The sequence below is a fragment of the Lemur catta genome, chromosome 16 (genome assembly GCF_020740605.2).
Source record: "Lemur catta isolate mLemCat1 chromosome 16, mLemCat1.pri, whole genome shotgun sequence".
Lineage (NCBI taxonomy): Eukaryota > Metazoa > Chordata > Mammalia > Primates > Lemuridae > Lemur > Lemur catta.
The window spans coordinates 28,978,025-28,994,199 of NC_059143.1; positions in this window are offsets into that span (position 1 = coordinate 28,978,025).

Genomic DNA, 16,175 nt, shown 5'->3' on the forward strand with positions numbered 1-16,175 from the left:
ATTTCACAGACAGCAAAACAGTCTAAAGCTGGTAAGTGGCACAGAGGATATTCCAACCCAGCTCTTCCTAATGCCAAAGTCATGGCGATTTACCTCAGTGCCCTTTAAGAACAAGATTTCTGTGGAAACGAATTGTTAAATGAAGACATAGGGGAAGTAAAGGTGCAGGAAGGGGATATAGTGGCTGAATGGAGAGAAAGAATGACAGCAGAAAAGCTACCCTTCTCCTCGCCCTCCTCCTTCTCCTCCTTTTCCTCCTCTTCCTCCTCCTTCCCAATTGGAAGTAGTTCTGTCTATATCTGCTACATTAACAACAATGGAAGGAAATACAAATTATTATTTAGCCAAATACACAGCATTTCTTTTCCTTTTTGGGTGAAAGGTTATAATACAGGTTGCATCTTCTATGAAAAGAATCAAAGAGTCTAATGTTCTTATTTGGCACCAAAAAAAAAAAAATGTTGGAAAGGAAATTATCTGCTCCTTTCCCCTCTTTTTCTGTCCTTTCTCTACAAGTCTAATTTTAAGCACTGTGTCACCTGAGAGAAAGGAAAGACCCTAATGCCCCTTAAATAATTATAAGTAGGCAAAAGTATACTTTACCTATTAGTTGAGCCAAGTATAAAGGAATTTTGAACTAAAAAAAAGGGAAGTAATAAGAGTTGAACACTATGATGCTTTATAAGTGAGATGTTTCAGTTAGATTAATAAAGGAGTCTGTGGATTCTTCCAGAACCAGGTTATAAAATGTTATACTTTGTTTTGGGAGACTAATGATTACATGGTACAGATAAGGAAAAAAACACATAAATAGCCATTAAAGAAAACTAGATTTTAGTTTTATTCATTCATTTCTTCATTCAACAAATGTCTACTGAACACCAACCATGATGGTCACAATGTTATATGTGGGCAGTTTAATGTTGAACAATCAAGAACTGTTTCCTCCTCATTGAGCTTATATTCCAGTGAGGAAGCCAAACAATGGGTAAGTCGACTAAGTAGAGTTTGTAATAAATGCTATGATGAAAAACAGTGCAGCAAAAGGACATAAAATGCAGGAGAAGTACTTACGGATACAAAATAAGTTTGTCTGGGAAAGTAAAAGAATAAGAATGGCTTTGCTGCTGCCATTCCTGAGATCTGAAAGAAGAAAGCAAGGCATCAAATGAAGAAATAGAGAACTAGTGTCTTAGTTTATGGAGGAATGAGTAAAAAGGCCTTGGAGTGGGAAAGAGTTTATTTTGCTCTAAGGAATGGTGAAGCCAGTGTGACTAGGGTATGGTGAGGAATAAGGAAAGTGGGAGGATGTGAAGCTAAAGAGATAGACTGCACCAGCATGGCCCTGCAGGAGAGTTGTGGCATGATCCCATTCATGTTTTCTAGATCACTTGGTTGGAGGCTGAGAATGGACCCAGAGTCAGAGAAAACACAAAGAAAGCAGTGAAGAATTTACTACAGATTTCATCCAAGGTATATTAGTGGCTTGGCCTACAGGTACAGTAGGAGATGAGAAAAATCGGAAGATTCCAAATAGATTTTGGTTTGGGAATTGAGAGATTACTTTGATGAATTGGATATCATTTTAGAAACTGGTAGATGACAGTGCTTTGGAGGTTTTTGCTTTTGTTTATATGTTGGTGTTGTTTGTTTTGCTTTGGGGGGTTTTGTTTGTTTTGTTTGGGTCAGAAATACCATCCTTAGTACTAGAAATCTAAAAGGTAAAGAAGGGGTAGCTTAGGTTAAATAATAGAGCGCTTCAGGAGAGATCAGTGATTTTCACTGGGGCATCCGGATTTGCTTTACTCCAAAAGACAGAGAAGAGCAGTCAGTACTAAGCCATCATCTCAGTTTTTACTGATTTGTTATATATTACCTGACTTTGACAGGAGTGCCTCAAAACCTGGGGAATAACAGAGATTGTAGACCAGTAAGGGATATATGAGATCAAGCTGCAGGGAGACAGGAAGGCACATGGGGGAAATCCAAGGATAAAATATAGTAATAACCATTGAGAAGACACAAAATAACTTATAATCTCACTTAAGTATCTGAGACTGATTTCAAAGGTTCAAAAGTGAATAAACTTTGATGCTAGATGAGAGAAAACAAATAAAGCTTTCAAGAACCTGAAAGAAAACTGACAATTACAAAGGGGAAGCACTCAGAAATAGGAGTCGAGACAAAAGTCTCCCAAAAGTCAAGGAATTCAAAATGTTGCTGAGGAACAACTTCTCGGGTGAGTAGGAGTGAACTGCTTAGTTCAATGATGGTTCGTACTTCTGTCTATAAAAAGTGCCATTTTTACTCATGTAGCTATTCATTCAAGGAATATGAATTTATGGAACCCCTTCTATGCTCTAGGCCATTATCTCTAAGAAGCAGCATGTTAAATTGTTTTCTTTTCTATTTAGAAGGAAGCAAACAAGGCGGACAATTCCTCACAAGGAAACTTTCGGGTGGCTGCATTGCCCAACTGCCCCACACCTACCCCTCCCAAACACCCCCTCTTTTCTGGCTGCTGTCTCAGAGCTTCAGCTCCAGGCCACACAAAGGGAACAATGCAGATGCCATGCTCATCCTCATGAAACATTTATTTTTAGGCCACAAGGAGAGTGTGAATTAAGAAACCCATTATTAGTCAACTACACACAAAATTTTAAGTGTAGAATTTCAAATACTGTGGGTGTTGTTATAAAAGTTATAAAGTGAATTCAAATGACTTTTTTCTCTAGAATTTCATTAATACCTCATTTTCTTGCCTGATGTATTATAAAGTTAAGGTGCATAATTGCATGTACATGAACTCAAACATTTCAGAGTGTCCTTCCCACTCCTAATTAACCAGTTGTAGGAGAATATGCCTCAACAAAACTTTGGGTTTTCCACTATATTTTTTTCCATCACAACATTCTTGTATTAATGCAATACCAATGTGTGCATAGGCTGAAAACTTCAAATGTGTTGTACTGACTCCCTGGGCCATGAAGTCTCAGCTCCTTGCTAACACCTCCAACCGTATCATTGGTGTCATCTGGGGCTCTGTAATCTTCCCAGGGACCCGCTGAGTGCATAGCTCTCCCTAGGACCTCCATGAAAGCCTGGTTTCCAGTTCAAAAGTCAGGAGGCAGCAGGTTTGCGCTTCTGCTGAGCTGCAGGGAAACATGCTGATTGCTGCCAAGAAATAAAGGCAAATCAGTCACAGAACTCTGCAGAGTGAGAGGAAACCTCATGAAAGGCAGGTTACAAAGGCGAATGAGGAGCTAACACATTCACTTAATGCTGTGCTCTTGAGGAAGTAAGAAGTTGGCTTGGATTCTTTGTTTGGAAAGAAGGAAGCTGTGGATAGGCAGAGAAGGCATAGGGTCAGGGTCATCGGGAAGCCATGCTGCCCACGGGCTCCCTCACCTACCCGACCCAGGCCTCTTCTTTTACCTGGTCAGTGCCTCATAGCTTCAAACTTTAGATGAAGACTGACTGGATCAAGAAAGAAATAACAGAGCTGCTACAGTCTAACTTCAATGTTTCCCCTGCTGGCTTTATTGCAAGTTCTAACTCCCAACCTTCTTTAGGTTGAAGAGTCAGCATATTGCCTGTTGCCCTCCAAAGACGTTTCCTTCTCCAATCATGTTTCATAGTGGCTCCTGGAAAGATGACTAGGTCCTTTTTACTGAAATGGGGAAAGGATGCAACAAAGAACAAAGGGACATATTCCCCTATTGAACAGAGGAATGCTTTAAGGTGGGCCTGGTGGTTTAGAGTTGTCCTGAAAAAGAATTGCTCAGCTGAGCTTAGAGAGCACTTGATTGTCAAGATTAGTCCACAAATGCTTGATGAGCACCTGTATGATGATAAAAGTAGACGATCAGTAGGATATGCTATATCCCATGGCAAGAAATAACTAGCCATGACTAAACCTCCTTTGTGTATTGTGCTCAATTGTTCAAAAGCTCATTCACATTCAAAATGACTTTGTTATCAAAAAAGAATGATAGTAGTTAGGCATGATATGTCATGTTTTTTTTTTTTAATGTCAGAAAGCAATAGATCTGTTAATAATAGTTCTGAGAACTTTTTAAATTGCTGGGTTTCTAGATCTGTTTATAATTTTTCCCTCCCAAGATACTTTCTCATTAGGGAATGCTATAAATGGATTTACATGAAAAGGGCCCCTGGGTATATTCTTGAGAGCAAAAATCAAGAAGTAGGACTGCATCACCCCTCTCAGCTGAAATGATTATGAAAAAGCCCATATGGAATGAATGGGTGGAGAAGATATGCGGGATAGGGAAATAACTCCATAAAAATTATACCCACTGCCCTTCTTTAGGCTTTTTTGTGCTAAGCACTTTTACTATTATCTCATTTAATCTTTAGAGTGATCCCGTTTTATAGATGAGAAAGAAAACTATGGGTCAGAGAGGTTATGCATCATTGTGGGGGTAGGAAGTGGCAGGAACAGTAAGTGAACTCAGCCTTTGGGCATTTGGAAGGAGTAACAGATTGATGAGAGTGGGCTCTACAACAGAAAGTCACCCCTGGGGTCTTGTCATAGGAGATGGCATGTGGATTTCCTAATGGAGACATCCCCGAACAAGATTCAGCTTCAAAGAAACTGCCACTTCATTTAATATGGGGATATAATTCTTTAATCTACAGAATTGGGTTGCTCTCTTCATTTTGCACACAGAGCAGAGGTACTAAGTGATTAGTTTGAACAAAGGTGGAGATTTGTGATTAACCCACAAAGGAGCCTTAAGCAGCCAGAATTGAGCTCCTCCAGAATTCTTCTCCCTCTTGATTTCACCACCTGATGCACGACTACAGCCTGAACGGAGTGAAATTATAATAGAACCACTTCTTTACAAAATATAGTATTTGTTCATTTTTAATTGATGCTTATGCATCAAAGGCTGTGTCTTAGATGCATCCCTTGCTGACTTTGCTAGTCATTCCACTCAGGAAGTCCTTACATGGTCTTTGGGGACTGTGTTCAGACTAAGAAAAGCTGAATTAATTTACTTTTTATCCAGATATACCCTGATTGGGATGGGAGCAGGATACCTTAAGGAATAAACCAGTAAGACTTGTTAAAGAATTTAATCTTATACCATTGTATATAAGTTTGTCCCCAACCAATAACGTGATTGTCTTGCCTCTAGTTGGTGCAGAGTAATGCAACAGTTATGAATTCTGTCTTCAAAGGAGCATTAAAGGCTAAATAAATTTCTGCAATATGCACATAAATAAAAGAATTAAGTGTAGTCCTTTGTTCTTTTGTGTAGGTCAGAAAATACATGCATGCACACAAATTAACATACCATACTTGTGTGCCATAATGAAAGTATAAGACTTCACTAATCAGTTTATTCTCCTTGCATCTAGAAGGGAAGCAAAAATAAATATCCCCTCATTCCTTCTAGCACCATTATTATCCAGATGTCTGTTCTATATCCTGATCCCGCAGGGACTTATTTCTTAGCTAGTTGTCATAATTGAAAACATCTGCAAATTTATTTTACATTAAAATTTTAAAGAATAACAATGCAAAGTGCTTCCTTTTTAAGTGGGCACCTGAGGTCTTAACAATCTTAGAGTCAAAGGCAAGAATCTCTATTAGATACAAGAAAAAGAAGGCTGGCTGGGAACCAGGAGATACTAACTCCAGTTACCACTCTGCCACTAGCCAGATCCATGAATTCTGGCAGGTCATTTAGTTTCTCTTGTTAAAGAAAGAGGAAACTGAAGTAAATAATCTCTCAGGTCTCTTCCAGCAATGGCATTCTATCAATCCATGTCTCTGAAATCACAGACATCCTAGGTACCATGGCAGGACAGTAGAGATGATAATTTTCACTAGCTTCTCTCAAAAATAGCCCTACATGAAAAGTGATACTGCCTTAAGAATGTTTTCTTGCTCAGTTGTATGTACTTCATTTGGTAGGTAGGTAGGTAGACGATAGATAGAAATTTAAATGTTAACTTCCACATACTATTTTCAAGAAATGAATATATGGCTTTTAATACTCTAATCATAAACACTGAACTGCCAAATAAAGCTAGGCATCCAGTCACCGTAGATTAATCTGTGTGTTTTATGGAGATATGTGTGCCTTCTCCCTCTTAATGGGCTCAGCATGAGAAATTTAATCTTTAGCTTCAAGTTTGATGAACCTGTGGTGACACTGTACTTTTCCTTTCCAAAGAATGGTTTATAATAACAATAAAACAAGAGGAAACATTGGAATTGACAAAGATTAATTTATTTTTACCTTCTCTGGTAAGGATCTAAAATGACAGTTGTCACTTTAAAAAGTTGTGACTGCAAGACAATATAGAGGCAGCCCAGGTCATCAATTGTGCCTTTTCTGTTGAGCAACTGAGCTGCTATAGAAGTTGAACATATATTAAGGAGCATAAACTAAGAGTTCGCTACTGTTTTTCACCTGGCAGAGTTCAGACTGGGAAATTTTGAAACCAAAGCCAGATTCCTATTTTACAGTAAAAACATTCCACATCTCATCTCTTCACTGATATATCTAGTAGTTCTCTGATGTACCTCAAATCATCTTATCTTTTCTGATGAGGGTGAGAAAAGATTTGTTCCACCTTAGTTCCCCAGATGCATGCTATTTCTTAGTGTTAAGGATAGGTAAAAACTGCATAGTTATTTGGAATATCCTGAACCTATTTTAGAGGTATTAATAGTAAACATATATGGATGTTTTATGCATATCACTTATTTAGCCAAGCAAGAAATGGAAAAAAAAAAAAGGTCATATCCATTTCATACATGTGTTGGCATATACAATTTAGTGTGATTTTTTTTTCTTCTCAAAACAGATTTTTGGGGTGATGTATAAATATCTTCAAAATGGTCCCCATATAGTCTGACATTTTATAGAAACTAGTTAGGGATTTGTTCTCTAGCCAGGAACTTTAGGATACTTATGTACAAACACCATCTATTACTGAAATCATGATTTCAATTCAGTAAAATAGCATGAGAGGTTGCTTTTGTCTACTTGATATCAAATCATCATTCATATGCCTTCTTACTTCAAACTGATTGTTTTGACTTCATAAATACACATAGATATTTTGAGAATGCCTTGATGATTTTAAATTTTTGTGTAGTTCAGAAAAGTGATTGTCATTACTTGAATAAAGAAAAAATACAGAACAATTACTCTGTATAATATTCTTATACAAAGTGATATAGGAAACCTACTTTATTGGGGTAATTTTTAATCTACTTCAAATAATCAGACTATTTGGAGGTGGTATAGGGGTTTCAAAGATATATACAATATTCTCTATACTTAAGAGCCCTCTCTAGTAATTATATTAATATATATTCATAGACATATTAGGAATATGATACAACAAAAATGAATTTGAGAATTTAATTTGGAGAATAGAAAGACTCTTCAAAAACAGAGGAAAAAAATCTCACCAATTAGGAAAAGTAAGAAATAAGCACACACCAAACTATCCTCAAAATACAGGCACTACAATAGTAAAGAACCAGAAGAAAAAATTCTGTCTGAGATTTCTGAGCCCCATGTCTCAAATGTGAAATATACCAACCATCTTTAGTTCATTATTATTATTATTACAAATGCAAAGGTGTTTAAATATGAAGATGCAAACTGAATTGGATGTCCAAAATGTTATAAATGAACATGAGATCTGCCATCCCAGAAGAGAGAAATGATCTATACTGTTATTATCTTGAAGAAGAAGTCAATTTATATAGCAGTGACAGTACACCCAGCTCTGTACAGTGGGCGGGTGATGCCTGTCTCGGTTCAGTGGGCTTCCTGTCTAAATAAGACTGAAAGCAAAAGAGGGCAAAGACAAAAACTAAATTCATCATCAGAGATACAAAATTGGCCTCATCCATTTTACTGATCCAACTCTACATGCCTTTTGTCCGAAGGTGTTACCAAGAAACCCTTATAGAAAGAAGAAATATCTTCTATCCTGTCAGCCACAATCCAAGATGCTCCCATATTTTTAGCACTCCCTTCCTATGTTCCCTGGGATCTCACCCCAATGATCGTGGCTCTTTTATTCCCTCCTTTTCTTAACCTCATCTGTCATCTAGTTCTGAAGATTATTCCCAAATGCCCATAACTTGTATGAATGTCCAATGTCTTTTCTAATTGGCAGATATTCCTTCTGGGCTCACAGTGATTGGGGAATAGAATGAGCAGCCATCCTTAATAGAGGAAGAATGGCACAGCCAGGTGAAATCACTTGTGTGATTAATGAGTGACAGATGTTCCAGCCCCAACACTATCAGATTCAGGAACCAATCTTTTCAACTCCCCTCCATGAAGTTTCTCTGTAGATTATGAAATCCTTATGCATGTAGAGAAGGGAAATGAGAGCTCATCTCAGAGGAGAGAACTGTTATTCATTCAACAAATCCTTTCAATAAATATTTACTGATCTCGGAGCTGGGCCTCTGAGGATGGCTAGGCATTTTATCGATGGAGTTAAGTATGTAGGAGGGCTATGCAGAGTGAGGGATCAAAATGAACAGGCGTTAAGACAAGGAGGTCCACAGTTGAAAGCAAAGTGATCAACGAATTTAATTGGAGGGAAAGGCTGCTATCTGGCCTCTATCTAATTCCTGTGCCCTCACGTGATGCTCTAAATGTTATGTACATGTGCAACATGTATACACACTGTATTAGTAAACATGTTCTGATTAGGAACATGGATTGTCCTGGTAAATGATTTTGCAAGCTTGCTGTCTTTGCACTGATGGGCAATTCAGTCTATAAAGGGTAGTAAATGAAGAAAAAGTAGTACAGCAGAGAAGCAAGAGAAGCAAAATGACAGAAATGAAGAGGGAGACAGATCTGGGAGAGTCCAGAAAGAGAAGAATGGGGAAGACAAGGAATAGAAAAAAAGACATAATTCTCCAAACAATACTTAATGGAAGATCCTCTTTTGTCACTGACTTTGCCTGCCCTTCCTTTCTCTCAGTTACACAAGCCTGAATCAAAAGTGATTCCTTAAGGGTTGAAGGCTTTCTCTTTCCTTCCTCATATAAAGCAATTACAATGTCACTAACCCAGGTTCACATACATGAAGAAATACAAGCACAAGGCAAAAACCAAAAGGACCATGATCCTGCCTTTCCTTTGAAAATCTTTTATTCTACTGTTTAAGCCATAGTGTACATTTCATTTCAGGAAGCCTGCCGCGAAAGCAGGTTGGTAAGCTGAGTCTTCATTGTCCCCCCTTTCTTCCTTTCTCTCTATGCACTCCTATCAGTCCTGAGCCTGCCACCTGAATGCTTGCCCAGATTCCAGAGTCACCTGAGCATTCATCTAATGTAAAATCTCCTGCAACAGTAAGCATGCACCATTTCTCGATCCTATTAGACTGTTAATAATTCTGTTGAGTACATGAGTGGGTTGGAGAAGGGATGACTCACAAACTACAATTTGAGGGAGATCCCAAGGTAGAGAGAAAAAAGAATGAGAAGAGGGCATTCATCATAACTGACTCTGGTCAAAATTGAAGAGCTGACAAAACATATCTTGGCCTCTCCCTTAATTTCCTAGCAACCCTCATCCCCTTTAACTAAAACTCACAGAATATCAAGTGACCTCAGGCTACCTGCAACAGGAAGTAGCAAAACCAGCTTAAAGGAATAAATCTCAATTGACTTGTACAAAAAAGGTATAAGTTTATGTTTATTGTTTATTTGTGTGACATGGGTAGGAGGAAGAATAGGAGATACCCTGAAGGCACATGGGCTGCAGACTAAAAAGCCATAGCTAAAATCCTGATCCTGTCACATCCTACTCATGTAACCACTATGGCACCCAATTGCACCTTCTTACTATGGTGATAATAATAGCAACTTAATAGAGCTATATTTCTTAAATGACCTAATGTCTTCAAATCACAAAGAACCACATCTGGCACAAAGTAGTTTGTTAAAAATATTTATGAAAGCAACAATGTAGGTATACTCACTCTCAATAAATGGTAATTCCTATTCTGCATTTTTCCTTCTTTCTTCTGCTTTCCTTTTCTTACTTTCTTTCTTCTTTCTTGAGTATTTGTAGTCCCCATAGTATGTAGTAAACTGTCTTCTACTATCTGTTCTCAGAAAATATTTAAACTAAATTGAATGAGGAAGGGTGTGAATGAATGAGTGAGGAAGTGAATTAGTGATCGATAGTAATGTCCTATCGTCTCTTAGGAATCTATAATCATCTTTTGATCCATCTAGCCCCAAAACTTTCCTTTTTTTAAAGAAATTATTCTATTTTGAAATAGAATTGCTTTTAATTCTAAATTTTGTTACATCACAGATAATGCATCACTCAATCCTCTATGATCTTTAAAAAAGTAAACAAGTGATCTTTGTTCTGCTTTTTCAGAGATATAAAATTTCACCATTGAAGAACAACCAGGTTTTTAATCAAATAGCTTCTTTGGTCATACAGATAGAAGGACGCTGAAAACCAGAAGACAATGCAAGCAATAAGCATTTACAAAAAGCTTACTACACAATGACTACTGTCAATGGAATTCAGCAAGCTTTGATGGTTAATATTAATTCCAATAACATAGCCTAGTGAACAGGTAAGAGGCCCAAAGACCTTGAATGTTGAAAAGAACTATAGATCTTCAAAGCCAGACACACAAAACCCCCCAAAAATTAAAAAAATAAAGCATAGTGGTATGAAACGAAGAGCTGAATAATGTAAAAGCCTTGGTTTGAAGCGGAGGAGGTTGAGGAAGGACTTGCAATCATTCTACTGTAGAACACCCAAAGAAAGTATATTTTAGATTTATTTAATGATTAGCGTATCACCAGCACCATTTTTTTTTTTTTAAGCCTAAAAGACCATCAGAGTGCCAGATGCTAAAAACAAAGGCAGAATAGCACCAGTTAAGATTATGAGAGACAAAACCCAATCAATCCTAGAGAAGTTATTTAGGGGAGAATTTCCAAAGAATGCAAGGAATTGATGAAGAGTTAAAATTCAAAACTGAAGGGAATAATCATATGGATGTTTTATTTCAAAGGGAAAGGCTTGTGATAGAAATCAGAGCAGACTCGCCAGCATCACTTCAAGTTTCTTTGCCTAATGTTTTGCTTGTTAGTCTTCCTAAAAGAAGGAGAATAAAGGCAACTCGAGTTTTGGAAACAACATCAGGAAAATAATTATAAACCAATGCATGTTTTTATTATACTCATCTCAACTATACCAGGAGTAAAGGGTCTATATAGTGGCGAATGAAATGGGATTCATAAATACTTTTTGATGAATACTGTTTTATTATTAAGATACATTTTTTAAGTAGCATGTCATATATTTTTCCTTGTGAATTCAACCAGAACTGATTTAAAGTGAACCCCTAGAGAATTTCTATTTTAACCTAGGAGTAAAATAAATAGACCCATGTAAATCCATATATCCACAGCTGCATGTACACTGGTCTCAAACGCATCCACCTTCATATGCCCAGTAATAACTCTGTTGTCCTGATAAGGAATCCTGGGACGATACTTTAAGGTATAGAAACCCTTCCAAAAAAATTTGGGTTTTTTTTGGTCATCATACTCTCTCCACTAGTTAAAGTCTATGAAATATAAATATAAACCTGGCTGAACAATTTCTTATAATATAAAATTTGTGCTTAGCTATCATTGCTGCATGTGAAAAATGAGTACCATAGCTTTCAGGGTTGGTGAGTTGGTTTTGTTTTGTTATTTTGTTTTGTTTTAACCAGAGGAACACTGACCATATTTAATTTACTTGGCAACTCAATACTAAATACCAACTCCCCTGATTCAATAAGGTAGTAGATCTCTACTTTCTTGGAAGCTCACGAGTAAATCAGATTATGTCCAGCTGGCACCATAAGAAGGGGAGACCCTAATGACCTTTCTCAAAATTAGCCTGAGGCAAGATTATTTGCATTTGGCTAGAGCTACTACTTTGACAACAACTAGAGTATGATGATGGCAGTAGTCTCTCCTCTGGCCTGGGAAAAAGGATGGAGCTCTCCCAGGACCTGTGGCTTTCAGGTCAACAACCCTCACCCCACTTTGCCCATTAGCCTGTCCCTTTTCTAGTCTGGAATTGTGAACTTTTACAATCCTAACTATCTCTTTGAGAGAGCTTACTCCAGCATATGTCTCTGTGCAAATGCACTTTCATCAAGAGGAAATAAGAACCTGCTCTACGTTTACTTCAGAAACCGGAAAAGATTAATGTCTAATTACCTGTTCATTTTTTTTACTTCTTTATCCCCAAACATACTCCTTGACAGCTTGCTGGAGCTCTCTTTCTTACATTCTAAGTGTTCTGGTGGCTACATTGATATCATTTACAAGTGAATAGAAATGTGAAAACTTCATCTATCTGAATGAGTCACCAAGGACTTGGGGAATCCAAATTAGTACAATAGCTACTTCAGGACCTCGGGGGATTCACAATGAGCAGTCAGAGATGCTTGAAGCAACCTGAGGACATAAAATCAGTACTCCAGCCATTGGGATGAAGACCCACAGGAATATAAGTGCTATTAATAACTAGGATATTAAAAAGGTAGGGCTACGAGTAGTACTCATTTGTAAAACTGAAACTGGAAAATTTTAAGAAAATTGCCAAGAGTTATATAACTATACATTTGATCTTTCATTCATAAATTGATAAATAGATGACAGATAACACTGATGTGTGCCAGTTACTATGGAAATTTCTTCAAAGATGAATTGTGTCCAATTTCTGCCTTTGAGATGCAAATATCAGACACAGTTAAAAGATGAAAGAGCTATGAGGGAGGTCCATCCGCCATAGTGCAAAAGGAAAACCAAGTCTGTAGATAAAGTAGAGGACTTCAGAGAGGAAGTGCACTGGAGCTGGGGCTTTCCAGATAAAAGAAAAAGGGAAAGGAGGAGGGGAAGGTGGAGAAGGAGAAGAAAAAATAAAGGAGTCAGAGAAGAAAGAAGGAGAAGGAAACAACACTACAGTGTATGGTGTAGTGAACACTCATCTCCCTTTTGGATGCTTAGTCTCTGAATATGCACAGGGGGATCTCCATGTAAATGCCTCCCATCATGCAACTCTCACCTCACATCTGCACACACCATCTGACTGCCGGGGCCTACATGCTGCTGCCTTCTAACCAGGCCAGGGGGCTTCTCTGCTGTTCTAGTCCAATCTCAGATCCAGAAAAGCATGTGTACCAGCTTCAAAATGGGAATTTTTCAGCCTGCCTGTCCCACCTCCCTGTGGCAGCCCAACTGCCTTTTCCTGGCAAGTCTGCATGCTGCTCTCTGCCCTTTCCCTCATCCCTTACCCAGCAGCAGCACATCTGTCTCAATAGCAGATTTGCTTCAATAAATCTTCTTACTCCTGCTTCTGAGATGGAGTGTTCTCTTACCTGTCTACTGTCATTGCAAGTGGCTTTTCTGTCCCTCACCCAAGGGCCTACAGCTTTTGCTTGTTGTGGAGAAGAGTCAGGAAGCTTGCAGATGTTTTATGCCTGCCCCTCCCAAGTGGCCCTCATTAGCTCTTGCCTCGTCAGTGGGTTTGCTGAATCTCCAGCTCTACCCCAAACTTGCTCCTGAGCACACATAGAGGCCCCTTGCAAGTGAGGGAAGATTTTCCTCTTGTCAGGTGCTCCCAGCAATTTTACACTGACTTGCCACACTTGACCACTGAGAGTTCTTTACATTTTTAGCTGATTCTTACCTGCTTGCTTTTAGGCCTGAGAGGAGCCTCTTCCTCCATGTTCTGCCATAGACAAGAGAAATCACATGTCCCAGCTCTCCTAGGTGAGCCTTCTTAGAATTTTAGGTATTTGGATTGCCTTGGCACATCAACACTCAGATGAGCTTAAGAAAATTTATGATATTGTACTTTATCTGGCTTTAATATTGTTAGGATGGAAGTGATTTTCTTTGCAGATTTTTACATCCTATGCAGAAGCAGAAGCCCACTTCCAAATAATGAAATCAGAATACCTACAGAACTAAAAGGAGAAACAGACAAATACTATACATACTTAGAGATTTTACCACACATTTCTCAGTAACTGGGATAATAAGCAGATGGATATAAATATAGATATATACTATAGATAAACTATTAGACTTAAATAAATTAAGCAAACAGGCAAATAGGAAAGGCTATTTTTTAAAATCACATTTCTAATAGACTAAATTTATCAAATACCTAGGAAGAAAAATATAAATCATGGCTAAGTAAATAAAAGAAAACCTAAATATAAGGAAGGATACACCATGTTCCTGGATTCAAAGACTCAATATTATAAAAATATTATTTCTCAAATTGACCTATAATCAACACCATGATATTATTCATATTTCTAATTATTTTGTGAACATATTTAAATTATTTCAAAATTTCACATGAAAATGCAAAGATCAAGAACAGAACAATCTCAAGGGCAAAGCTAGAGAATATGCACTCACCATATATCAAGAGTTATTATGAAGATATAATATTTAAGACAGTCTGGTATTAGTTCAAGAAGAATCACACGGATGAATGGAACAAAATAAAAATTCCAGAAGCACAAGTATACAGTCAACTTATTTTATAGGTGCTACTAGGATGCAAAAAAAAAATGGATGATCTTTTCAATAATATACCAGACTGAATATACAAATGGCCAGTTGATATATAAACATAGAACTCTGACCCATAACCTGCAGCCACCAGTCTGGAAGCCAGACCACAAGTTCTGCAGCAAATTTTCCGGGAAGTCAAACCATAATCTCTGTAACAATGGGCCCAAAATGGTCAGGACTTGATCAATAACTGACAGCTTCCCTAAATTTGGCCACTGTTTCCAACTTAGGAACAACTGCAGAAAACCAAATATGCTTCTCTAACCAATTACACAGGACATCCCACTTGTAGTTTTCCTGCCTCCAGGTCCCCCATGGCAACAGCCTTCAATCAGAGGATACCTAAATCCTTCCTTTTTTTCTACTATAAATCTTTCCCACTCTTCTGCATGCCTTTGAGATTCTGCCAAATACAAGTGAGGTGGCTAATTTCCTTGCAAACTTTGAAATAGCCTTTGCTTCTTCTCATTTGGGTGATTTTCGTTTATTTCCACAACAGTACAGGATCAACTGGATATCTATATATGAAAAAATGAATCTAGACTCCCATTCCTCACAGGATATACAAAAATCAATTACAAATAGGTCCTCAACCTAAATGTAAAAGACAATGCAAAATAATATATTATAGAATAGTATCTGTATGACCTATGGTAAGCAAATACATTGTTTTAAAATTTATGCCATGAAACCTAACGCAACTTAAGAAATAAATAAATTGAACTTCATCAAATATAAAAACTTTTATTAATCCAAAGACATCTAAGAGATTAAGAAGTGCAAGACACAGCATGGAAGAAGATATTTGTAGTACACATATCTGTCGAAAGATTCATATACAAAATACGTAAAGAACTATGAATCAAAAAAAAGAAAATTCAATAAAATTGAACAAAAGCAAAAATGTTACAAATGAGAGGACTTTAAAATGTAATAAGCTTATGAAAAAGTGTTAGACATCATTACCCATCAGGGAAATGCAAATTAAATCCAAAATGGAGTACTACTACACACCCACCACAATGGCTAAATTAAAGCCTAAAACAAAATCTAATAATATCAAGTTTTTAAAAGGATTTGGAACATCCTGAACATACATATAATGTTGATAAGAGTACAAATTGGCACAACCACCTTTGAAAACTACTGATAGTTATTAATAGTACTGAACATCTGTATAATCTATGATCCAGAAATTCATTTCTAAATATAAATCCAACAGAAATGAGTGTAAATGTGTGGCATAGGACAGGTACAATATAGTTAATAGCAGCTTTATTCAGAATAACCAAAAACTGGGGATGGGGAAAGAAAGGTGGTGTGTTAATGGGATATCAATAGAAGAAGAAATATAAGGTAATATGTTAATACAATGAAATAACAATTAAAAATGACTACAACAACATGGTTTAATCTCACAGACAATGTTCATAAAAATAAGCTGGACAAAAAGAATGCATAAATATGACTTCATTTATATAAGGCTCAAGAATAGGAATAACAAAAACTAATTTAGAGCAGTAAAGATGAA